Source organism: Ambystoma mexicanum, chromosome 1q, assembly GCF_040938575.1.
Source record: "Ambystoma mexicanum isolate Mex_15411 chromosome 1q, UKY_AmexF1_1, whole genome shotgun sequence".
Lineage (NCBI taxonomy): Eukaryota > Metazoa > Chordata > Amphibia > Caudata > Ambystomatidae > Ambystoma > Ambystoma mexicanum.
The window spans coordinates 1464338120-1464361864 of NC_090922.1; the positions used below are offsets into that span (position 1 = coordinate 1464338120).

Here is a 23745-nt window from a genome sequence, read left to right on the forward strand (position 1 = left end):
TACGGGTGCATGAAGGGAGTGTGTGTGGCTTAAGAGCATATGGTGTAAGTGCATGTGCCATAAGATTGTTCACCATAAGCGTGAGTGTCGTCAGAGCACATCGCTTGAGAGCATGTGGCTTAAGAGCATGCAGTATAAGAGTGTGCATTGTAAGGGTGTGTCGTAAGAGCATGTGGCATAAGAGTACATGGCCTTTACATGTGCATTTACAGTTCGTATAAAAAATGCACATTCATTCTGCACATATGTGATATATATATATATATATATATGTATATATATATATATATATATATATATATATATATATATATATATATATATATATACACATTGACATGAGCCTAAGTAGGGAGCAAAGAGAAAAAGCACTCTCATTATTTCTTTTGTTGTAACTTTCGTTTTTGTAGTCCTTTTGAACTACATTACCCAGATCTATTTGGGCAGTATTTCTCTATCTCCTGCTTCTTCTGCGCCAGCACTTCTGGGGCAAGCCCATCTTCGCCGGTCCATGCCGGACCATGCCTTTGTGGCAACTGTCTTCTCTTCCAAATCTATCAAACTCTGAGACAACAGAGTAATGTAGAAGTGAGTTCTTTAAATACACTATCACTATTGTGCTTACGTGTTACAAGCTTTCCCTTTTCAGTGTACATCTGTATCCCTCCACCGAAAACTGAGCTGCTTCCGGTGCTTGTCTCATTATGGGTTTTTTCTGTGACCTCCTGTAAACCTCCTGTGAGCTGCGCAAAAAGCCAGACATTTGGAGATAGAACAAAATATGTAAACATGAAGCTCGACTCCCCTCTGTCCTTCGGGTCAGAAATGGTTAGTCCTTGTCTATCAGTTTCGGATTTGTTGTGCTACCTGACCACACAATGCTGCACTGATGTACTCCCAGAGGTGAGCTCACATCCCACAGAAACCAGCTTTGAGATTCGGATTGTTAGTTCTCCATTCACCACTGGTATTAATCCTTCCCCTCTTCCGCCCCTCAGGAACCTTTCCCTAGAGGATATATCTGTAGTGGAAAGGAAGCTTCATTTTCCTTCATTTTCATGCAATTTCGCGGGTGCATTAGCATGCTGAGTTAACCATATCACATATGAGGTCCATTAGAGGGCTGCATGAACAGCTAAGACTAATAGTTATTTCAAAGGATGTGCTAAATGCTGAAACAGATCTTTATAGATGAATTTAGTAATGTGTTGTGATAGTAGCGCCTTCCTGAGTAGTATGAAGAGCTACATTGAAGGTGCAGGCCTCAAAGGAAAGGAAGGTTGCATTGTGCATAGAAAGGCAGGGCAGAGCCCCCAGTTTAGTGGCTAATAGAGACCTGTATTTGAGTGCTTAAAGCATTATAGCGCTTGGATAGCCAGACTTTGTAGTACAGGCACTATGACACTAGCCGGTAAAGCTTGCTCACTAGGGGTTAATTGCAATGCATATTATTTCAGCTCCTCTCTTCGCCACAGTGGCTCTGCAAGGCTTGATAAACAAATCTTCTTTCGCATGGGAAGGAATGGCACTGCCGCATACTCACTGATAACAAACATTCCTGGGCTTTCGCAGATGAGCTCCAAGGGAGGGAGGAAAGGAGCATCTTGGAGAGTTAGCAAGTTGGGATTTTCCATCAGTGGACATGTTTTGCACTAAGAAAGTTCTGGACAGTGTGTCACGTTGACTGACAGCACGAGATTACAAAATGCACATGCACCCATGACTCAGGGAGAGATTCATCCGCGGACTCGCTTCAAGCAAGGGCCCGGAAGATGACCTAGGCGGCTTCCTGTAGCGCTGTCCTCTACAGAGCTAGCTGAGCAAGCAGTTCGTTTTAGATGGCCGGGATCTCTCAGCGCTATTAATAACATCCAAGGGACGTAAGACTGTGTTTCTCTAATTAGCTTTGTGATTTTCTCTAACTTGAATTCCAAATTGCTGCTATATTTACTGTTCTGTTATATTATGCTATATGTCTAAGAAATGCTAAATTTATTCTGAAGGTGTAATTTCTCTAGCATGAGTTCATTGCTTGGCACAAGCGGACCTGTAAGTGGGTGGAAATGGGTAATTTATGCTAATAAGGGCTGTCCCTGGGGAGCAATACTCCTTTTCAATACAATATCCCGCCATCCTTCATCTAGTTGCCCACTTCTAGGCGACAAAGAAGAGTACCAGATAACTGGTGATAACCAATACCCGCAGAATGGGGATGCTGTTGAACCTTCTAGTTTTGTGCAATCCCGGTCTCTAAAATGCACCCTATTAAACACCAGAACCCTTAATAACCGTGCTACACACATTCATGACTACATCCTAGAACTAGATTTGGGTATACTCTTCTTAAATAAAACCTGAATAACGTATACAAGTGGCCCAATGACCTCCCTTCCAACCCCCGATGGATACACTATCACATGTAATAATCGTGCTTTGGGGCATGGATGGGGTGTGGCTATTATTGCTAAAAATGCCCTGAAATATTTTCAAGCATCTATCTCTTGTCAAAAATGTGAAATACTCCATCTAAAGATGACCACAATTAAACTTTATCTTAATTTGTCAGCCCCCAGCTGATATAACAAGCTTCAATGAAGATCTGTTGGGAATCTTAGGAGGCTTGAAGGGTCCTAATCGTACCACGTTACTACTTGATGATTTCAATCGCTGGCTAAACAATAAAGCTGATAAAGAAGCCTCCACACTTGTTGGGATCCTAAATGACATTGAATTTACTGTGTCTAACAGTGAGCCCACCACTGCCAAAGGTAAAACTCTTGACTGGGCCGCGGCCAGAAATCCTGATGTGCGTATTGATAGCACCATCCCCTGCATATGGTCGGATCACTATGCCATTGTCTTTCAGATCCAGTTGCCTGATCTCCCCCCAATGGCCAGAAGCCCATTAACGAAAGTTGTGAGTCGAAAATGGTAATGAAATTTGCCTGACAGATCTGTAGAACTCCATTGATCGAGTTATGCTTTCCTCCAACGTTCTTGATCCCCCAGACAACTTAGTGTCAAACTTTAAGACTATTAAAATCCAAATGTTTGCAAAAAGTGGCCCCTCTTAACGCTAAATTAAGTAGAGAGAACCCATGTCATCAAAGATGGTTGACCCAAGAACTGCATACCATGAAAAAAGATCAAAGAAAACAGAGGGTAAATGGTTGAATTGTGCGGTGAAAATGCAGCTCCAGAGTGACAGAGATGGAGAGTCCATGCGAGGCCCCTATTGTGAGAGTGACACTGGCTAATGTGGAGTTCCATTGAAATATAAAATGCAGTACAAAACCATGCTTTTTGACATAGGGCCTAGTGAAATGGAAAGAAATGGGCCTAACAAACTCCACTAAAATGGAATGGTGCGCACGTGAAGGGCAATCTACCTGAGAGCTTAAAACTGATCGATATGCCCAATGAATAAGAAATAACATGTGGTGCTGCAGATGCTGACTTCACGTAAACTGGGAAAAGGCACTTTTTGACAGATTCAAAACTGCAGCTGTACACATGGGAAAATATACATTGAAATGATGGGCATGTGAAAAATACCAAGGAGGAGTTGTGCATTACATTTAAAAAATGAAGCCAGGTGACATATTTCGGAAAAAGACACTTACTTTTCACAAATAAACTTAAATGCAAATGGAAAGGCCTACTTGTTGCCTATGTGTGAATAATACCTACAGTGAACGTATATCTGTCAAAACCGTATGTCAAGAAAGACTGTAATTTACACAACATGCCCAGATATAATGCTACAATTTTACATGTTAGCACTTCTTGTCGATTTAAAGCTGTAGTTTTTGAAATATGGATGCAGCTGATGTTTTCCCCACTGAACTGAAAGGACTGTGCCTTTGAAAATTTGAACTGAAGACCTGGGCCCACCAGGAATAGCAGGCCTGGTTCAGATAGAAATACAAAGAAATAACAGAGAATTAGATCCAAATTGTTGGAGTTGTAGATAACACAGCCATCAGAAATGACCATTAAGGTCAGGTCTCCCCATTAACTGTGCATTGGTGGCCAACAAAAATGACCTTTTCAGAGCTGACTCGACCTCAACAAAAGGCTTCAGAGCCACTAATGGAAGATGAAACATTGTGTATGAAACAGATAAGCAGATGTTCGTATCAGGTGACGATGGAGAAATTAAACTTAGGAATAGGTGGGGGCTATGTCAAACTGAGGGACATATGGGATGCCTTGCCTGGGATGCCTTGCCATTGATTAACATTGGACTCCTTTAAGGGGGGGCGCTGTTGCGCAAGTTCGTAATGGTCGCCTGATTGTGCTGCTCCATGTTGGGAAAATTACTTCAGTCATAATTATCCTGCCTAGTGCTGCGTTTTGTCTAGAACAGCAGCGGGACTGGTGCTTAACAGTGTTGTGTGGAGGCTGGCTGGCTGACGCATTCCAGGTTGTATCCATTCCTGAGGAATCCGCCGTGGACGGCTCGCCGGCAGCGACCGGGGCTGTGCCCTGCATCTCACTTCCATGGTGCATGGACTCCTGCGGGCGAGAGGAGCGAGGATTCTGAGGCCTGGTGGGAGGAGGAGCCTGCTGTCATGATGCCTGCCCCCGGAAGACCAGACCAGGCCCAGCAGACCCGGAAGCAGGCATCATGCCACTTGGAGCATGCCCAAAAGCCCCAGTTAGGGGCTGTTTGGGTGCAGTCCTGGCGCCTATGGCGCCAGGCTCATAAAGATAAAGTCAGTCCTGGCGCCATGGGCGCCAGGCTCATTATTGATAACTTACCTGAAGCAGACCATGCTGCATACTCACCTGAGGCAGACCATGCTGCATGAAGACTCAAGCCAAATGAGGCTTAGGAGGGACTATTTTACTGAAGGGACTATTTTGTTACTTGGGTGGGGCTGTGGAAGAATACTTACCTGGATCTTCTTCCAAGGCTATTTAAACCACGCCCGGACAGCCACACGTGCTTCGCGTTATTCTGCTTGCTGCAGCGTAACGCTCACCGTGTTTTCAGCAGCTCCAGTCTTCAGCCACGCCCGCTTCAGTTCTGGGACTCCTGAAACAAGAAGACAAGAAGGATAAAGGTTAGAACAGGAGTTTTAACTTTAATCCTTCCCTGAATCCTGATCCATCTCGCCACGGAACTGAAAGACAGAAGTCTTTGAAGCATCGCTTCGCATTCCTACGGCGCCGCGCTGAACTCACCTGCTTGGCGGTACTTCAGCATTCCATCACGCTCTCTCCATCTCGCGGCCGCCCTCCGACACCTAATGAGACAAAGACAGCAAGGTGAGCAAGGGGACTCTCTAAGGCTATATAAGCTACCCCCCAAGGACTTACCTGATTTACCACGGGAGGTACTCACCTCATCTCGGGTCGGCACAGTCAACTCTGCTTCATCGCCGTACCCCGGCCCCTGAGGGGAGAAAGCAAAGACAATACCAGTTACCCCCCACAAAACTTACCTGATTTACCACGGGGGTCTCACCTCATCTCTGGTCGGCACAGTCAACTCTGCTTCATCGTCGTACCCCGGCCCCTAAGGGGAAAACCATAATAGACTTACCTGAATCTTACCGAGTGCCATTTGGAAATCTTCGAGTGGATTAATCGGCAACCTGCAAGGAATCGGACAGAGTGAAGAGCAGACATTTGAACTCTTATGAACAATTGGACTTTAGAGTCAATACTGGAACTCACCAATTCCTCTACGCCAGTGAAGTAACTGGTCATCAACGCGCCCCTGCGGTCGACGCAGGATGGAGAGCTCATCCTTCCAAACCATCAGGTGAGACTAAGGAGGGGACATCAAGAGTGATCTGTGGGAAGACAATGGGAGGGGGGAAGGTGGGTTGACACTCAATTCCACGGGTGGTTAATTCCTCTTCTCCTTTGCAGAAGAATATTCTTGCGAGCCAGACAAACTAGGCTGAGCGGGCCAGTCCAGTCAGTCATCTCAGCGCTACACGTCACGCTGGTGGAAATAACAGCGGCCCAGTTCCGGTCGACGCCCCCGTGGGAACCAGGTGAGCGTAACACCTCCACTGATCCAGTCCACGCGACACTGCCCGCTGCGGCTCTTGGCAGGTGCAACAGACACCGTGGAGACACACAAGCATGGACAACTAGCCTCATACCTCATACTGGCTCCTTCGCCCCGGGCTACAAAGCTCCTGAGGAAGTCTGGTTGTGAGTCGCCGGACCCGGATGAATACATCGATCCATAAGGGTGGCCTTCTTATACCCATCCTGCCCCTCCCGTGGCCATCAACACTGGACGCCGTGACCCAGTCCGGCCATCCGCACTGACGACTTCGCCCACCGTGCTATCCACAGGACATGGAGGCCACAGGGACCCGACGCTGGAAGCTGCCCCATTGACGTGGATTCCCCTTGCGCCCGGATTGCAGGTACGAGTTTCCCTTCCCACGCTGCTGGGGTGAGACAGGGGGGTCTGCATACGTCCGGTCCCCTGACACCAATCCAGGGGGTGCCCCCTCTCCCTCCTCCTCCACTGCATGGACTGCTCTACCCAGGGCGCAGACACCAGACTCGGGAAGGCCCGAGGGGCCCTGCTGGGTGCTTCCACATTCCACGAGGTCCTCCCAGCGGGCTCTGGCCCCCCTTCCACTGCATCCACATCGCGGACCTCTGCCACCCAATAACCTTGACCTGCAGGGATTGATTTGGTGACAAACCACACACATTGGTGTGGGCAACAGCCACAGCGGATCTTGCGCTTCACCATACCTTACCACCACAGAGTGAAACAGATGCAATGCCCCAGGACTGAGGCTACTTCAGTTCACCGCCCGCCCTCCACAGGTGCTGCTCTACCCCAAACGGGATATACATCCCCCTGGCACTCTGCTCCTTACGCGACTGCAGACAAGAGGAACCGACATCTTAAACAGACGACCCATTCCAGCTGAGTGAAGCGGGGGGGATACGGTCTTGGCTTTGGATAGCCCATCTGATAGATTTATATACTTACACTGTGACTTTCTTCTGTTGAGTGCGGTGAAGTGTAAGGGGGAGGGCACAACCCATTGCAACTCGGGCAAAGCGTGAACTGCTGGCTACTCCTATCAGAATTAATCAGATCTCCAGACTCTAAACCACACTGGGCAACAGTCCACATACTGTATAGGGCCGATCTGCTTGCTGATGCACACAGTACCAATACCTCTCACCACAGTCCCACAACCGCCATCCTACTAATCTCTTGGCATTTCTGCAATACGCACACCTACCTTCTTACTCCGGTGGGCCCTCGCACCATATCAAGCTACCCCTGCTGCTAATCGGGGGGCTAAACCCTGAGTCTCATTCCCTGGCTGAGGTTTACTACCTGCAGCTTTTACATTTAATACTGGGGCCTAGGGTGAGCAACCTGGACGTCTGTCTCCTTTCTGATTCGCCTTGCCGCGCGGTGCCCTGCGGTGGCTCCTCATACCTCCTGGCGTGGCCATGACCAAAGGGGCCAACAAAAAGCAAAGCTCTATCAACATGTACGCCAAGGCGACACCGAAGCCGAATGAGATGCTACCTGAGGCGGAGACACCGCTGATAGTACCCGCTGAATCCACAGAGCTACAGAAAATGATGGACTATATGCGCGAAGGGTTTACCACCCTTTACACGAAACTTGATTATATGAATGGGACAATATGCTCCATTAAAGCCCGAACGGAAAAAACTGATACCCGAGTGATGGAGGTGGTATCTAGGGTTGGCCTGGCAGAGGATGATATCAACATTCTTCGATCAGAAGTGGCCACGCTGTCCAGACAGGTCCAGGTGGTCAGTAAGAAGAACAAAAACCTGGAATCGCGCTCGAGGCGTAATAACCTCTGCATCATCTGCGTTCCGGAAGACAAAATAGACATCCCCATGGAAGAATACGTGGAACCCATATTGCTTTCATTACTGGATTCCCTGAAACTGTCCCCTCAATTCGCAATAGAACGAGCCCACCGACCCCTGGCTGCAAAGCCCAAGCCTGGCGCGCCCCCCCTGTCCCATCATAGCAAGAATACTGAACTACTGGGACAGGGACGCTTTGCTACGGACGGCAAGAGCTAAAGGCGAACTGTTGCTCGGGTCCGCCAAGATCCATCTTTACCCGGACTTGTCTGTGGCTATCCAACAGGAGCAGAAAACATTTCTAGCTGCCAAGAAATGACTACGAGATCTGGGGGTCAAATACTCTATGCTATACCCAGCAAAACTGAGGGTGGAGTACGCAGGCCAAGTTATTTTCTTCACGATCCTGGAGGAGGCCTCCAAATTTATCGATGAACACTTCCCAAGCTGACAGATGTTTGATACCACTCTTGCAGACTCTCCTGACCTCTCTCGTGAGGAAAGCATTCTGATCAAGTACATCGGACTAGTGTTGGGATTGCCAATGCAGTCTTTCCCCCACAGCACACCAGTCCTGCTGGGATAACTTGTTACCTACTATGTTCCATTTCATGATTCTCACTGTTCTTGTTTGTTTTACCTCTACATTGTGCACCACGCTATATGGTGCAGGGATAATGTTTAAAAAACTGCTTGACATGTGACTGAGGACACCACTAGCCATATGCTTCCAGGTTGACTATGTCAGATCACAGCCCCTTCTAGTCTGATTCGAACTTTGCGGAGCATGCTCCTACTTGTCCGTGCTCCTGCTGATCCTAGCCTACCGCCTGGAAGGTGGAGGAATGCATTTTATGTATGAGCTGGAATGTTAGGGGACTGGGTAACAACTCGAAAATGCAAAAAATGCAACTGGATGTTGAGCGACAGAAGGATAAGATACATTTCCTACAAGAAACTCACACTCTTACTAAGGGTTGTGAGGGATTTGCTATGTCATGGGGTCCCCAGCGTTACTACACCACCTATTCCACCCAGAGTTATGATACTAAACCACAAGTCTCTCTGATTTGTATATAAAACTATGCATTTGGACCCCCTGGGGCGCTATGTATTACTGTTCTGTTCTCTTCTGGGAAGGGAGGTGGTTTTGCTCAATATTGTGGCCCTAATATTGATGATCCCGATTTTTACTCCCACATTTCCTCTCTTTTAGTTGGATTTCCTCTTATTCCTATACTTTGGGGTGGCGACTTCAACATTATTGTCGACACTGACCTGGACAGATCTGGAACTAGGGTTCGCCAGCTTTCACAAGCTGCTAAAATGATTATCGAGGTGCAATCTCGGCTGAATGTGGTAGATGCATGGAGACTGACGCACCCTGACTCCCAGACTTTTTCCTTCTACTCCTCAGTACATGACTCACATTCACGTATCAACAGATGGCTAGTCTCTATCATATTCATGAGAACTATTGTCCAGATAACTACTCTGCCCAGAACATTTTCGGATCACTCCCTGATAGCTATCTCGTTAAATTGAGGCAAGGATAATGGAGGGACGTGCTCAGGAGATCTACGACGAGTCCTGCTCCTTTTATGAAACGCTTTAATCCAATACGGACACTGCCTCCACGGCCAACATCGAAACCTTTTTAGACAGCCTCCCGCTCTCTCTCCTATCCACGGAGACCAGAGACGCACTGGACCGCCCAATATCACCTGGTGAGTTATCCAATGCGATAGATGCATAATCCTCGGCGAAGGCGCCCGGAGCCGACGGGCTTTCCACTGAATTTTATAAATGCTATAAGGCACGCCTGGTTCCCCGATTGATGGCTGTGTGGGATGAGGCTTATGGGATCGGCATGTTCCCCCACTCACTTCGAGAGGCAGTTATCTCAGTACTACTCAAACTGGGTAAGCCGGCCACGCAATGTGGTTCATACCGGCCTCTCGCCCTCAATAATTGCAATGTTAAAATATATGCCAAGGTGCCGGCCACCCGGCTGGCACCATATATGCCATTTGTTGTCCACCCGGATAAGTCGGGTTTCATCCCGGGCGTTCCACTTCTCTTAACCTTCGCCGACTGTTTAACATCCTCGCCCGAATCGACCCAGATGCACAGGCCGTGGCAGCCCCCTTGGATATGCAAAAAGCTTTTGACTCGGTCTCCTGGAGGTTCCTGTGGCTGCTCCTGGAGAAATTTAATTTTGGCCCCCTTTTCTTATTCTGGGTGAAACTTTTGTATTCCTCTACGGTTGCCAGGGTCCGCATTGCTCCACCCAATTTGAAATAGTTAGAGGCACTAGACACTTTCTCGCCACAAATATTTGCGCTAGCCATTGAACCCCTGGCAGATCGGATCCGCCAGCGACATGCACATAGGGGAATAAGACTGTCTGGGGCCCCCGAGATCATTTTTCTCTATGCAGACGATGCGCTCCTTTTCATACGCTCCCCCGCAGATAATCTGGCCCTAATACTTAACGACGTTATCCTCTTCTGCGAGCTGTCGGGTCTAAAGGTAAACTGTTCCAAATCCGTTCTGTTCCCCCTAACTGACACCACTGTGCCCCCTGGGATCTCTGAGGGTTAGCCTGGTCCCAGACAGAGATTGCATATCTTGGGGTGGTGGTTGCGCGACACCAGACCCCGGTATATGATTCGAACTTTGGAAAGTATCTCACCACCCTCATCCGTAAGACTGCAGACTAGGCCAAATTACCAATTATGCTGGCCGCCAGGGTCACAATACTAAAAATGATAGTTTTACCACAACTCTTGCATACATTTCAGAATGTACCGCTATGGCCAGGCTGCAAATTTTTGAAGACACTGACCTGGTCAATCAATGCATTCCTGGGCACTCTGGAGCAGTCCACCTGAAACTAGAAACACTGGCTACTGCAATGGCTCTGGTTGTGTTCAGCGCCCCTTATTTTGAGAGTTATTGGATCGCTTCACAGGCTCATTTCGCATCTTTATGATTTGAATCCAGCGATTCTCCCCCTCACGTCAAATTCGAGCTCCTGGACAGTGGTGGACGTGATATCCACTCCTTGTTTCTCCCTACCCTAGGCTTCAAACTAGTCCCCCTGGATCCCACCAGGTCCACGATGATGGCATGGAACAAGCTATGGAGACAGACAAGCACCACACGCCCATTCCATGGCGACTTTCCTCTGTGGAATGTCTTCCCCGAATCTCCCTGAGTGGATGCTGCAATGGTACATCACTGGACTGAGACGGGTCTGTGACAATGTGCAAGTCTTATTATAGAGTCTGATTTTCTTTTATTTATAAAAGGGGATCATAAAGCCTTACTGACACGGAGATACTGAAGCAGGAAGTAAAGCATGTAGGACCTTTCCTCTAACCCTGTGTTTTCGGTCCCTAGGAAACGGGTGGTGAGGAGGAGGAGATCGAGCCCATCGGTCTCAGCTGGGCTTACTGAGGAAGCAGCTGTGATATAGCGAGACAGGGAGAATCCCGATGCGCCGTTGCGCAGAGTTAAATTATAAACGTTAAGTAATTACATAGTGTTATGTAGTGTTCAACGCCGGAACGGCAAGCAAAGTATTACATGGAAAGTTAAACAGTAATGCTGCCGCGTATCATGTCGTGAGGAGGTGCAGACCACGACGACCTGCTCCTTACCAGCGGAGTGAGAAGAGGAGAGAGACGTTCTTCGTGATCGGAACAGGTGATCTGCTGACTCCGGAGCCGGAGATTAAACTTCAGAAGAGGCGGAGACGAGGACGAGCATTCGTTCACCGAAGGAGGGGCGAAACCGAAGATCCGGCTCGTAAGCAACGCTCCGTGACAAGGGGAGGAGTTAAGCTGGTAAGAGGCTAACAGAGCGGGAGGAGCGTTTGGTTAACATAAAAAAGGAAGAAACGAGAAAGGGCGAAAACCGATACATAAAGAGGAGTCAGGCCCCAAGAACGTGGTAAAAAAATAAATCTAACAAAGGAAATAAGGGCTAAGAAACTGTGAGGAGTCAAACAAATGAGGAAAGGCCATATTACCGTGAACTCTGTAAGGAAAGGAACATTTGTTTTGTAAAAAAATGAAACAAACGAACCTCCTGACAAGTGAGTGGTGAATAGAAAAGAACCCTTTAGAAAACTAGCGACACGATAGAGGAACTTTTTAAGTTGAAAGGGAGGATAAAGACAATTGAACTATATGAGCACACTTACAAGGCAAACAACGGAGAAAAGAGAAGAATCCTTAAAGATTGGGAAACAAAGTGCTAAAGTGAAAGGTCACTCCTAAAAGATAGAGAAAAGAACAAAGAGGAGAGGCAAAGACATAAACAAAGACAAAGATAAACAAATAAGCCCTAGAAGAGACTTTCAGATAGAACTTACCTTTTCAACTCCTCGCTGGACAACCAAGATCACTCTCTCCTTAAAGATTGGCGGAACATTGAAGAAGAAGTATCCTTTTTCTGGTTTTCTCTGAAAAGAAAGAATTTCATTAATAAAGATTTGGGATCTCTTTCAGTCCAAAGAAAACTACTTTTGGCTGAAGTCTCATAATTTTTACTATTGCATATATATAATAACCATTAGAATTGCCACAGTTCACCTCACGTCAAATTCGAGCTCCTGGACAGTGGTGGGCGTGATATCCGCTCCTTGGTTCTCCCTACCCTAGGCTTCAAACTAGTCCCCCTGGATCCCACCAGGTCCACGATGATGTCATGGAACAAGCTATGGAGACAGACAGGCACCACATGCCCATTCCATGGCGACTTTCCTCTGTGGAATGTCTTCCCCGAATCTCCGAGTGGATGCTGCAATGGTACATCACTGGACTGAGACGGGCCTTAGCGCTATACGTGACGCCTTCACCCTAGGAATCTTCACTGAATGGCCTGACCTGCTGGTAGCTCTGCTGGGTTTGCCCTCCCGCTGGCTTCAGTATGCCAGTCTGCTATGGTCACTCAAGAACAGGTGGCCTGAATTCCCCTGAATCCCCCCGACGACTCAATACTGTCTGAGATTATGACGAACGCCGCCTCCAGGGGAAAGATCTCCAGGCTGTACGGCCTCATCCACGGTTTGTTTGTTTGTTTGTTTATTTATTTGATAATGCGCACCAAACCCTTGGGTAGCCGGGCGCAGACAGGTCAAGAAGGTTTAAAGCTTAGTTACACAGCAGGTTAGGTACTTACATACAGAAAATATAAATTTACTGACACTTCCAAGTTACAATAAGTGGTGGGGACTGAGGACACATATTGCACATTACAAAATGCAGTTAAGTAAAATACTGGATAACAAATGTATTCAGTAAGTCAGGGAAACCGGTGTCAGTTAACAAGTGCCGTCAAGTACAAGATGGAGCAAGTCAGGAATCATTAGATTGAAGCCAGTTTATGATGTTACGTCTAAATTTAGGTTACGGTAGGACAGTCCCCCCACTGGACAGACTCAGGGGGACTTGGAGTAGGGACCTAGGTGTGGAAATAACAGATCAACAGTGGGAACACATGTGCGCTCGTACTCATGAAGTCTCCTTCAACTCTAGATTTAAATTAATCCAATTCAAAATACTCCACAGATACCACTACACCCCAGTTAGACTGCATCATATGTCAGCGTAACAGCCCTCCAAATGTCCCAGGTGCAGAGCGGACAATGCTGATTATATACACATCCTCTGGTCCTGTCAGCTCCTCTCTCTGTTTTGGGAAGAAATATGTGCAACTTTATCTAAAATACTCGATTGTCCTATCCCAATGACCTGCCTCTTCCACAACCTCCCCCACCTCGGTCGAGATCTCAGGAAATTGGCTGTTCTGTCTATGCGGCTCGTGACCCACTGTATTTTGCTACTCTGGCTTCACCCTAGAGACCCCACCCTCAACCAATGGCTCCAGGCTGTCACCTGGGCCTCTGACAGAGAAGAACGCTGGGCCAGCCTACAATCTGATATATGTAGACCCAGAAACATCTGGGCCCCTTTCCGATCCTATCTATTCTCCCTTTCTAGTGAAGCGGAAGAGGACTCCAATGACTCGTTGTCCTCTGTTCCTAATCCTGATTAAGCTGTTTATAGGACTGGTTGGTTGCCTATTTCACTGACTACAAGAATTATACACGTATTGTCATGTTCCTGCGAGGCCTTTCCACCACACCATGTACCTTGTTTATAATATTGCTGATTACTTGCATGTTGCTCCCTGTTCTCTGTTGTATTGTCAAGCAGAATAAATAAAGTTTAAATAAAACATTGGACTCCTGTTTCCTGAATAAAGATATAATCGTGTGTCCCAGTTAGCTCATCCAGGACTCATATTAAAGGGAATGAGAAGCCTGTAGGTATCAGGTAAATATGAATCCTGTGTGATGTATACAAGTTGAGTTATGAAGACAATTATGATTTCGGCCTTCTCATAATTCCGAGGGATTGGACATTTGGTGTGATGATAGGTTATGGAAGTAAGGTTTAATCATGAAGGGTCAGAGTTGTGACTATCTCGGCTCAGGAGTAAATCTATAAAAACTGTAGCTCCTCCCAGGAAGAGCGTGCTGATATATGATTAGTATTTTTCGACTCGCTATAAAATATTGAACTGAAATATATGTATGTGCCTGCAGTTATCTACCCTTGATCGAAGCCTTTGACCAGATCTCTGCTGTCCTCAGAGGAGCCCTGCGGTTTCCCTGAATGCCCCATAACCAAGGCCACCTAAGAAATTAGATTAATCCAAATGCCAACAAAAGTGTGGGTGGGGGGTTGGGAATCTGCCAGCCTTAATCTCTATCTCGCTTATCGGGTAGGGGGGTGAAACTGGGAAGACCATTGGCACATTTTATTAACTCTAACTCAAATTAATTCTACTATGAAAATCACCCTATCCATTTAAATTGAATTGTGCAGGGGACTGCCTGCCTTAATCCTCTACATTAAATTGTGGGAAGGGGGGGAGCCTGTGTAGATCCATAGCACATTGAATTGAAGTTACATCAATTAATTCCCATTTATTTAATCACAGGATGAGCGTTGTTAAAGTTTGAAACTAACAAAGTTCATGCCCAGTATGTTAGAGCCGGTATAGACAATAAAGTACTTGGGTAACTCTACCTTTCTGAATCCCCTGTCTTCTGTACAGAAGGAGGATGTCCATAATTCCAAAATAAGTAACCCTCAAACGCTGCCATTCAAGTGAATGTAAAGTGTGCAAAACAAAATTTCCCATTTATTTACGTGCATCCCAACACGATTTTCCAAAGGCTCTGCATTTTATGCAACTAAAAAGCCCAAAACGATTTTTCCATTGAGTCCTTTCCTAAACTTTGCCTTTGAAATAAAAAAAAAACAAGTTTTTTTCATTGTGTTTATTTTTCAAATCCTGCCTTTTAATAAAAAGCCAAAACAATTTTGCTACTGTATTCCCACTCCCTGTACCTTGCCTTCAAATCAAGGGGTCATATATAACTGATGCCTGGGGTTGGGGGTTGCTGGGAGAGAAGATCATTGTGATAACCCAACCAATCACTGGGGGTTGTTTTAAATTTCCTAATTGTTAATGTGCAAGAACTCCTCTGTGTTTTCTGATGTAAAGTCTTTAAATTCAACCTATTTGTTGTAGTATATGTAAGTTCAGTAGAAATACAAGCCAGTCAATTGATGCAAATAATTTGAAATTGTGATATTGTGTTGTGCCACAGCACTGGCGGCTGAGGTTTTGGTTGCTTTCTTGTCCTTTGTCAAACCTTAAATAAATATATATTCTTACTATACACAGGGGAGGACTGGGAAGCAAAAGAGGCCCTGGAAATAATTTTCATAGTGGCCCCATATTAAAAATGTTCAGCATGCCCAACCCTTTTCGTATGAGAACATTTGGAAATAAAATAAGGTACCCCACAAAAGAGGCCCAGGGTGCCTACCCGGAAATCTCCAGAGTTCCTTATAGGACAGTCCACACCTGGCTACTTTTACCTTAAGGGCCTTGCGCCCAGTACAAGTCAAAAGGCACAAGGGTACGTAAATCAATATGAGGTATGTCAACCCCCGGACTTGACCTGCAACGTCACGGGACATGAAATTTGTTAGGTCAAAGAGGCTTACTGTAGGGTTAGTTGCAGGCGGTTCAAAGGCTGCGGGTTCAAGGCTTCCAAAGACTGTTTGGTCAGTCTCAGCCAGAGACCCCAGGACAAGGAAAAGGAGGCTCAAATTCGGTTCCAGCAGCGCAGGAGGACCCCGAAGGAGCAGCAGACAGGAGTGGCTGTTGGTGTGACCAGACAGGGTCAGCATGCCCATGGAAGCAGCATGCTCAGACTTTGGGATCCAGCAAGCCCTTCCTTGTTGTGGGAGACAACAGCAGCAGGTTTGGTAAGGTTCCAGAAGAGCACTGAGTATGCAAGTGATGTTGTCAGCTTTGAGGCCGCAAGGCGCCTGTGGAAATCTGCATGATTTCCATTTGCAGTCAGGTACAGGACAAATGCAGACCGGTTGACGGCTCCAACCTTCAAATAGCAATGGATGCAGAGAAAGGCTTCAGACTGGTTGGTTGCACCAGTTCAAAGGAGGAAGGTCCCACGTTCAGGTCTTCTCAGTTAATTTGAAGACAAGAGAGCTGAAACTCAGCGTTTGGCTTGGCCAGTGCTGGTTCCAGCAGGACTCTTCCTGCAGCTCTCTGGTGGTCCTTTGGCGTCAGATGCTTGGATCTTATGGTCGGCCTTTTCAAATGGCTCCAGGACCTCTCTTTTTATCCAAATTTCATGCTGGGGTTTGATTTAGCCCACTTATTATAAGTGACCTGCAACATTCTAACAGGTGGAGTCTGCCCAGTCAGGGACAGCCTGCCAACTCCCCTTCTGCCCAGCAACAGAGCATCCTCTGGCTGAATTATGGATCGGCACCAGACAATCCAAAATGTCAGTTCCAGGTAGTTGACACACAAAGCACTGTTAGTTTAGTTTAGTTTATTCATTTGTATTGCACACCAGACCCGAGGGTATGAGGGCGCATGAGCAGCAAGGTGATTCAAAGCTTGGTTCCAGGATGCTTATACTTTACATTACATAATTACAGTGTGACAATGAAGGAACATGTGTACAGTTTGGCAGGAGATAATGCACTAAATATATTTAAAGAATTACAAATATTTACAAATTTAGTATTACAAATTTACAAATTTACTTAAAGCATGCAACGCGGAGAGCAGCCGTGTGGTGTTAGAGGTGTTAGTGGTTCGTGTTCTTTAACCAATGGATGTAGTTTCGTCTAAAAAGTGAGTAAGATTGGGGAGTCCTGAGCGATGGTGGTAAGGAGTTCCAGTGTTGAGGTGCTGTCACCTGGAAGCTGTTGCCACCCATTTTGGTGCGTTTAAACCTTGGGACAGTGAGCAGATTAGCATTGGAGTTTCTGGTGGGTCTGATGGGGGTGTGTTTGCATATTCTGTCTGCCAGATAGCGTGAGGCAGCATTATTCAGGCATTTGTGGGTGAGCGATGCTACTTTAAGCAGGATTTTGTCTGTTGTGCTGAGTCAGTTATGGGATTTCCTGATATTGGAAATGTGTTCCCTCCTGGGAATATTGAGCGCTGCCCTAAGAGCGTTGTTTTGTAGCGTCTGAATTTTGTTGGTGATTTGCTTGGTGGCTCCTATGTAGAGGGCGTTACAATAGTCCAGTTTGGATAATAGCAATGCTCTGGCTAGTGTAGTGCAGCTGTGGGTGGAGAGGAAGGTTTTGGCTGCTCTTATAAGCTTACATGTGTAGACCGTAGAGGATGTCATCGAGCTTACCTGTTTGTGGAAGGTTAGGGAGGAGTCGAGGTATATTCCTAGGGTTTTTACTTCTTTGGAAACCTTGATTAGGTTCCCGTCTATGATGAAGTTGGCATAGTTGTGGTCGAGTTTGGTTAGGTTGGAAGTGGAACCAAGGATGCTGAGTTCAGTTTTGTCATCATTCAGGCATAGACTGTGCGAAGCCATCCATGCCTGGATGATGAGATACACCTTGTTCACCAAGGCCAAATCCTGGTTGTAATCTCCCGTCAACGGGATGAGGATCTGTGTATCATCGGCGTAGTTAGTGTAGGTGATACCCAGGCCATCTAGGTCATCAAACAGGGGCTTCGTGAACACGTTGTACAGAGTGGGGGAGACGCACGAGCCCTGTGGGACTCCACACGTAATGGGGATGGGTTCAGCGGCGGCAGAGGAGGAGAAGACTCGCATGGATCTGTTGTTGAGGAATGACTCAATCCAACTGATGGCTTCTTGTGAAAAGTGGGCAGCTGAGTCTAAATGATTACATAGGATTTTATGGTCAACTAGGTCAAACGCTGCGGAGAGGTCTAACAAGAGTAGTAATGCAGTTTTCCCGTTATCTCTAAGGACGTCTATTTGGGCTTTCAGATCTATCAGGGCGGTTTCAATTCCATGTTGGGGTCTGAAGCCGGATTGTCTTATTCATAGAAGGTGGTTTGTTTCAAGATACTTTTGGATTTGTTGGTATGCTGTCTTGTCTAGTATCTTGAGCAGGAATGGGACGGTGGTAATCGGTCTGTAGTTGGTTGGGATGGACGGGTCGAGGGAGGGTTTTTTGAGGAGAGGGAGGACCCAGGACTCTTTAAGGTTACTGGGGACTGTTCCTGAGGAAAAAGAGGCATTGATGAGTCTGGTGATGAATGGCGAGACGTCTCTTGCCGCGTCTTTAATGATTTGTGGGGGGCAGAGGTCGCCTTTGCAGTTGGAGGGTTTAAGGCCAAGAATGATTTTTTCTACTTCGAGAGAAGAGACTTTGGAAAAGCTGAAGCGAGCAGTGTTGGGTGTGTGGTGTGAGGGTGGAGGGCTCGAGTGGGCGTTGATGGGGTTGGTAAGATTGGTGAGGGAGTCTTTCTTATTTTTAATTTTTGTTTGAAGGCCAGTGACTTTGTTGTTTAGTGCATTTTGGACACTGGTGCACCATTGTTTGTTTTTAACGCACGTATCTGGGATTGTTACCGGGGTTTCCAATTCTTTCAGGATAGTAAATAATTCTCTGGAGCTGGAGTTGGATTGGGAGATTCTCTGGTTATAGGATTCTTGTTTGGCCGCTATGATTTCTTTTTTATTGTTGGCCGTTATTTTGTTAAGCAATAGTTTGTTATGGTCTGTCAGAGATTGTCTCCAGATTTGTTCCAGTTTACTCTTTTCCAATCTAAGGGTTTTAAGATGGCTGGAGAACTATTGGTTGAGGTGCTTTTTTGGTTTGGATTTTCTAAGTTTCAATGGTGCAATGGCGTCTAAGTCTATGCTCATGGTGTTGTTATAGCCTTCTACGAGGTCATAGGGATTAGAGTCTTGGAGTTGGCTAAGTGTAGGAAGAATGAGCGGGATCAGTCTTTCTACAGTAATATTTTTTTTGCTTCTCATGGGGATGGCTGGGGCTAGTGCCATGTTGGTTGTAGGGCTTGAGGCCTCAAGTGAGAAGGAGAGGAGATGGTGGTCGGTCCAGGATTGGGGAGTGTTGTTAGTGATTGATACGGCACAGTTGTAGTCTGCTATCCAATCAAGGGTTCTCCCTTTGTTATGGGTGGGGCTGGTTACTTTTTGTGTGAAGCCTACTTCAGACAGGGTGTTACTGATGAGGGTGGCTTGATTGTCTTTGGGGTCTTTGTAGCCTAAATTGAAGTCTCCTAAGAGGAGGCATTGTGAGGAGTTTTTTAGGTTGTCGGTAAGGATGGCATTAAGGTCTTCCTCGAAAGATCCCAGGGGACCAGGCGGTCTGTATAGTAAGTGAATGGATATTGTTTGGGAGTTGGCAGTGGGTAGCTTGGCTGTAAGTGATTCACATGATGGGAGGTGTGTAGCGGAGTTAAGTCTGATGTTAAGGTGGGTCTTGGCAATGATGGCCAAACCACCGCCTTTAGCTTCAGTTCTGTCCGCTCGGATGATGGTGTAGTCAGTGGGGATGGCTAGCGAAAGGGCTGGGCCTGCGGCTGCATGAAGCCAGGACTCTGTTATGGCTAGGAGGTCTAGATCTTCAGCTAAAATGAGATCTGCGATGTCCGTGGCATGGGCAATCATGGAGCGTGCGTTGATGAGGGCACCTTTTATAGGTAGGGTGTTGGCTTTGGCAGGGGTGGGGGTGGTTGCTGTGATGAGCGCTCTGTTGTTAGTTGTAGTGGAGTTGACGGGTTTAGGTTCAGGTTTTTTTAGCATAAGGTTAGCGCAGGTGCTAATGGATGTTCGGTATGTGAGTATGGATTGTGTCGAGTCCCTGGCTCTAGGCTCGTGTATTTTGGGAAGTCTGGATCGTAATCTGGTCAGCCTGTCAGAAAGGCATGGGGGAGCGAGTATGGTAAGCATGATTGTGGTGCTGGGCTCTGTGAGGGTGGGTGATGTGGTGCCTAGGCTGGTCAAGTTAAGGGGTGAGCTGGGCAGGCATGCGGAATTAGTGATGTAGAGAATGATTCTCAGTAGTATAGAGTAAAGGCCCGGGAGGAACATTGTGTGAGGTGAGTAGGGTGCAATGTGTGTCCTGTCTAGGGTCAAAACCTAGCAGTAGGCGCGTAAGTGTAGTCAGTGCGGCCTGCTTGGAGTAGCTGAGTACTACCTAATCCAAGTAGCGCATGGTTGCAGATTAGCATCTGACTCAGATACAGGTATGCAAAGTGGCCCTTAGATTAGATTAGCGCAGATGTGCAGATTAGCAGTTAGCATCAAAAATAGCAAGTGTTTGTCAATTAGCACAGCATTAGGTTAAGAATGGCACCAGTGTACCAAATAACATCTTGGATCGGAGTAGCGCATGAGTTCTGAGTGACGCATATATTCAGAATAGCACCTGGATTGGGAATAGCACCTAGGTTCAGAGTAACATTTAGTTCAAGATAACACCTAGATTCAAAATAACCCCTAAATTCAGAATAGCACTTAGATTAAACGTGACATGAGTGTGCAGATTAAGCACAACATTGAGTTTAGCGGCTATAAAAATATGTATAGGACACATTGGGCTGCAGGTCAACAGATCTAGAGGCAATTGGTGAGCAGATCAGCAGAACAAAGCAGATGGTCACAATGCGGTTAAAAATGGCAACTAGAATTGCATATGGTAACAGGGCAGCAATGAGGCACAGTGCAGTTATATGTTACAGGGCAGACTAACGACACAATAGTCTAAATACGACTGAGCACCTATGTGCTGGAAGTGGCAGCAGATGGCATGGCTTGCGTAGAGCCTTACAGGCAGACTAAATGCTAATGTGCATCTAGATATTAGATGGGGTTTAATAGTAGTATTGAGTAAGTAAAGCAATGCCATGCAGAGGTGTGTAAGGCAAAACCGTGCGATATAGCATTTGGAGAGGCAATATACAGAGTTGCTTAGTCAGTGTGATCCATCCGTACATAACGCCGGACACAAAAGGGTTGCTGGAAGTAGGTAAGGCGGTGCGAGTATAGCACTAGGCTGCATTGTTTATGAAACGATCTGCTGGTAAGGATGGGAGGGGCTTCTGGTTGGCTGTTACGAGTTTGACTTTGATATTGTTAGTGGGTGTCTCACCGTATTGGCAGCCGTCCTGGGAGGGAAGATAAGGCAGAGGCACGACGGAGAACTTGGACCTGGAGTAGCACACAGCGCGGCACGCTCGGTCAGCTCAGTCAGCTGGCCTTTTTCCTCGGCCTTCTTCCGCAGACCGGCTTCCGCCTGCCGGTGGTTGGACTGCAGCAAAGAGGAAAGGCTGCCCCAATTGGCTGGCTCCTGGATGCCTGGTTCCTGGAGGACAGGGTCAGGCAAGTCGATAGACCACGGCGGCGGCCATCTTGGAAACAGGACACATCTCGGGATAAGTTGCAAAAACGAACAAATCTGTAAGCAGGTAGGAGGGTAGGCAGTGGGCCTTGGAGGGGCTGCTTGGCTACAGTTAATGTGCCTGAGCTTACCTCTACTCCCTATGCTGGATGCTGCTGGGTACGCTCCTGCAGCACGAGGCAGGTCAAGGAGCTCCTGCTCCGGAGAAAGGCGATGGTGGACGTTCACGAGTCCAGAGCTGAACTTCTGCAAAAGTGCATTCCCTTATTTGCAAGTTTCCAATGTGGAAAGGAAAGCAGACGGCGAACAAAAAACTGGGCTTGTACTATGAGCAATAGCCATTTTCGGTAGATACTTGTAAAAAGTATTTTTGCAGTCAAAAATAAAGTGGAAGGTTATGCACCAGGAAAAAGATAAACGGTTTCACAGCCACCACCCTGCGCAGCACACATCACAAAAGTAACTGTGATGTTACTTCAAGAAAAATAAAAGGAACACAAGTACATGTTCTAAGGGGCGAAACGGTAAAGCAAGTGTAATGTGTGTGCACCTTGCTTTACTGCCCTGTGATATTTCAATGCCTTTGAAGGTGGACAAGGGGCACAAAACGGAATTAACATTTTTGCTGTGCTTTACTCCTCTTCAAAGTGCAGTGTTTTAAGCCTGCATGAGATGTACATGCAGATTGAAAACTAATGGATTCCTGTGTTTTCTGCCTCAATTTAGCAAATAATAAAAGCAGGGGGTGTCTCGTAGCAACACATTGTAAATGGTTTTTTCAAAGAATAATTTGCAGGTAGTGTTTCCGTTTTTTACAAAACGGAGCGTAAGCCCGTATTTCTGCCAGGATTTACTTTCTACCTCCGTCCCGCAAATGTTTATACGCACGGCACCCAACAGCATTTAAGTACTAACATTTGCAGTCCCCTTCCTTCATGCATTTAACAGTCATAATAAAATGACATTGAAAGTCTGTTTTTTGTTGTTCTGTCGTTTTCCTCCTTCTTATGTGCGCCCTGAGGCCTATGGGTGAGTGGCGCAGTACAAGAATACAGATAGAGAGATAGATAGATAGATAGATAGATAGATAGATAGATAGATAGATAGATAGATGGCTAGATAGATAGATAGATAGATAGATAGATAGATAGATAGATAGATAGATAGATGGATGGAAAGATAGATAGATAGATAGATAGATAGATAGATAGATAGATAGATAGATAGATAGATAGATAGATAGATAGATAGATAGATAGATAGTGTCCCTGCAACACTCAAAATGTAGGTAAAATGCGAAGGGACTCTGGATTTTCACACTCGCCCACACTGTGCACGCAGATCAAAACCTGGAAGCCCATTTTAGAAGGAATCACGCTGGCGGCGTATGCCAAGTGACTCTCGCTAGGTCTGGTCATCCTACACAAGAGTTAAACGGGTGCAGCGCCTCGGGGAAGTTTCATTTGTTATAATACTATGTTTAAAACGTTCTATCGTGGCTCATCCACTCCCAGGAAACACAAGTGGTGGCTGGCCTGGCCCCAGAGACCCCGGACCCGACCCCTCCCCACACCCAGAACAGACCCTTTCCAGGGCGTGCCAACGCCAAACAAACATGCACTGAGCGCACCAGGTGGGGTGAGAATGAGCTACCCGCATGCTGCAAAGCAAGGCCCCCTGAACCCCAAAAGGGAAGTGACTATTCTAATGCATGGGGGCGGCGGCGACGCAGCGTGGTTTGCACGCGAATGCGCATGCTGATTTCACTGCCCTCCCTCCAATGCCGGATTATTTATGTGCCGTGTCGATGGCAGTCACAAAGCAGGGAATATATTTGCTTTAATTGCTTCCGTCCAGATAGAACTGTCTGAGACTCCGAGGACCGTAGGTCAGACTAGCATTCCATTTTTGAAGGGAAGCGGGAATGGGACATGGCCCTGTTCCAGGCCAGCACTGCAGCAGCCACAGGATACACTACTACACATCACGACCCTCCCTGAAACCTCCAGTGCCACCGGACCAGCGCCACCGGCCGTCGCACACCAACCAAACAATCTTTATTTTTCTTAAATCTTCAACGTTTGTGAAGGTGTGAAAAAATGAATTTATTGTACGTTGA

At 46.7% G+C, this 23745-nt stretch overlaps 1 long non-coding RNA gene across 1 annotated transcript in view; it reads right to left on the bottom strand.

Annotated features, from left to right (window-relative positions):
- The window catches only part of LOC138549686 (uncharacterized), a 268834-nt gene that overhangs the window by 123057 nt on the left and 122032 nt on the right, over positions 1-23745 (bottom strand). The window contains exon 2 of the long non-coding RNA XR_011293466.1: positions 12233-12322. This is a non-coding gene — a long non-coding RNA (uncharacterized lncRNA). The remainder of the gene's footprint in view (positions 1-12232; positions 12323-23745) is intronic.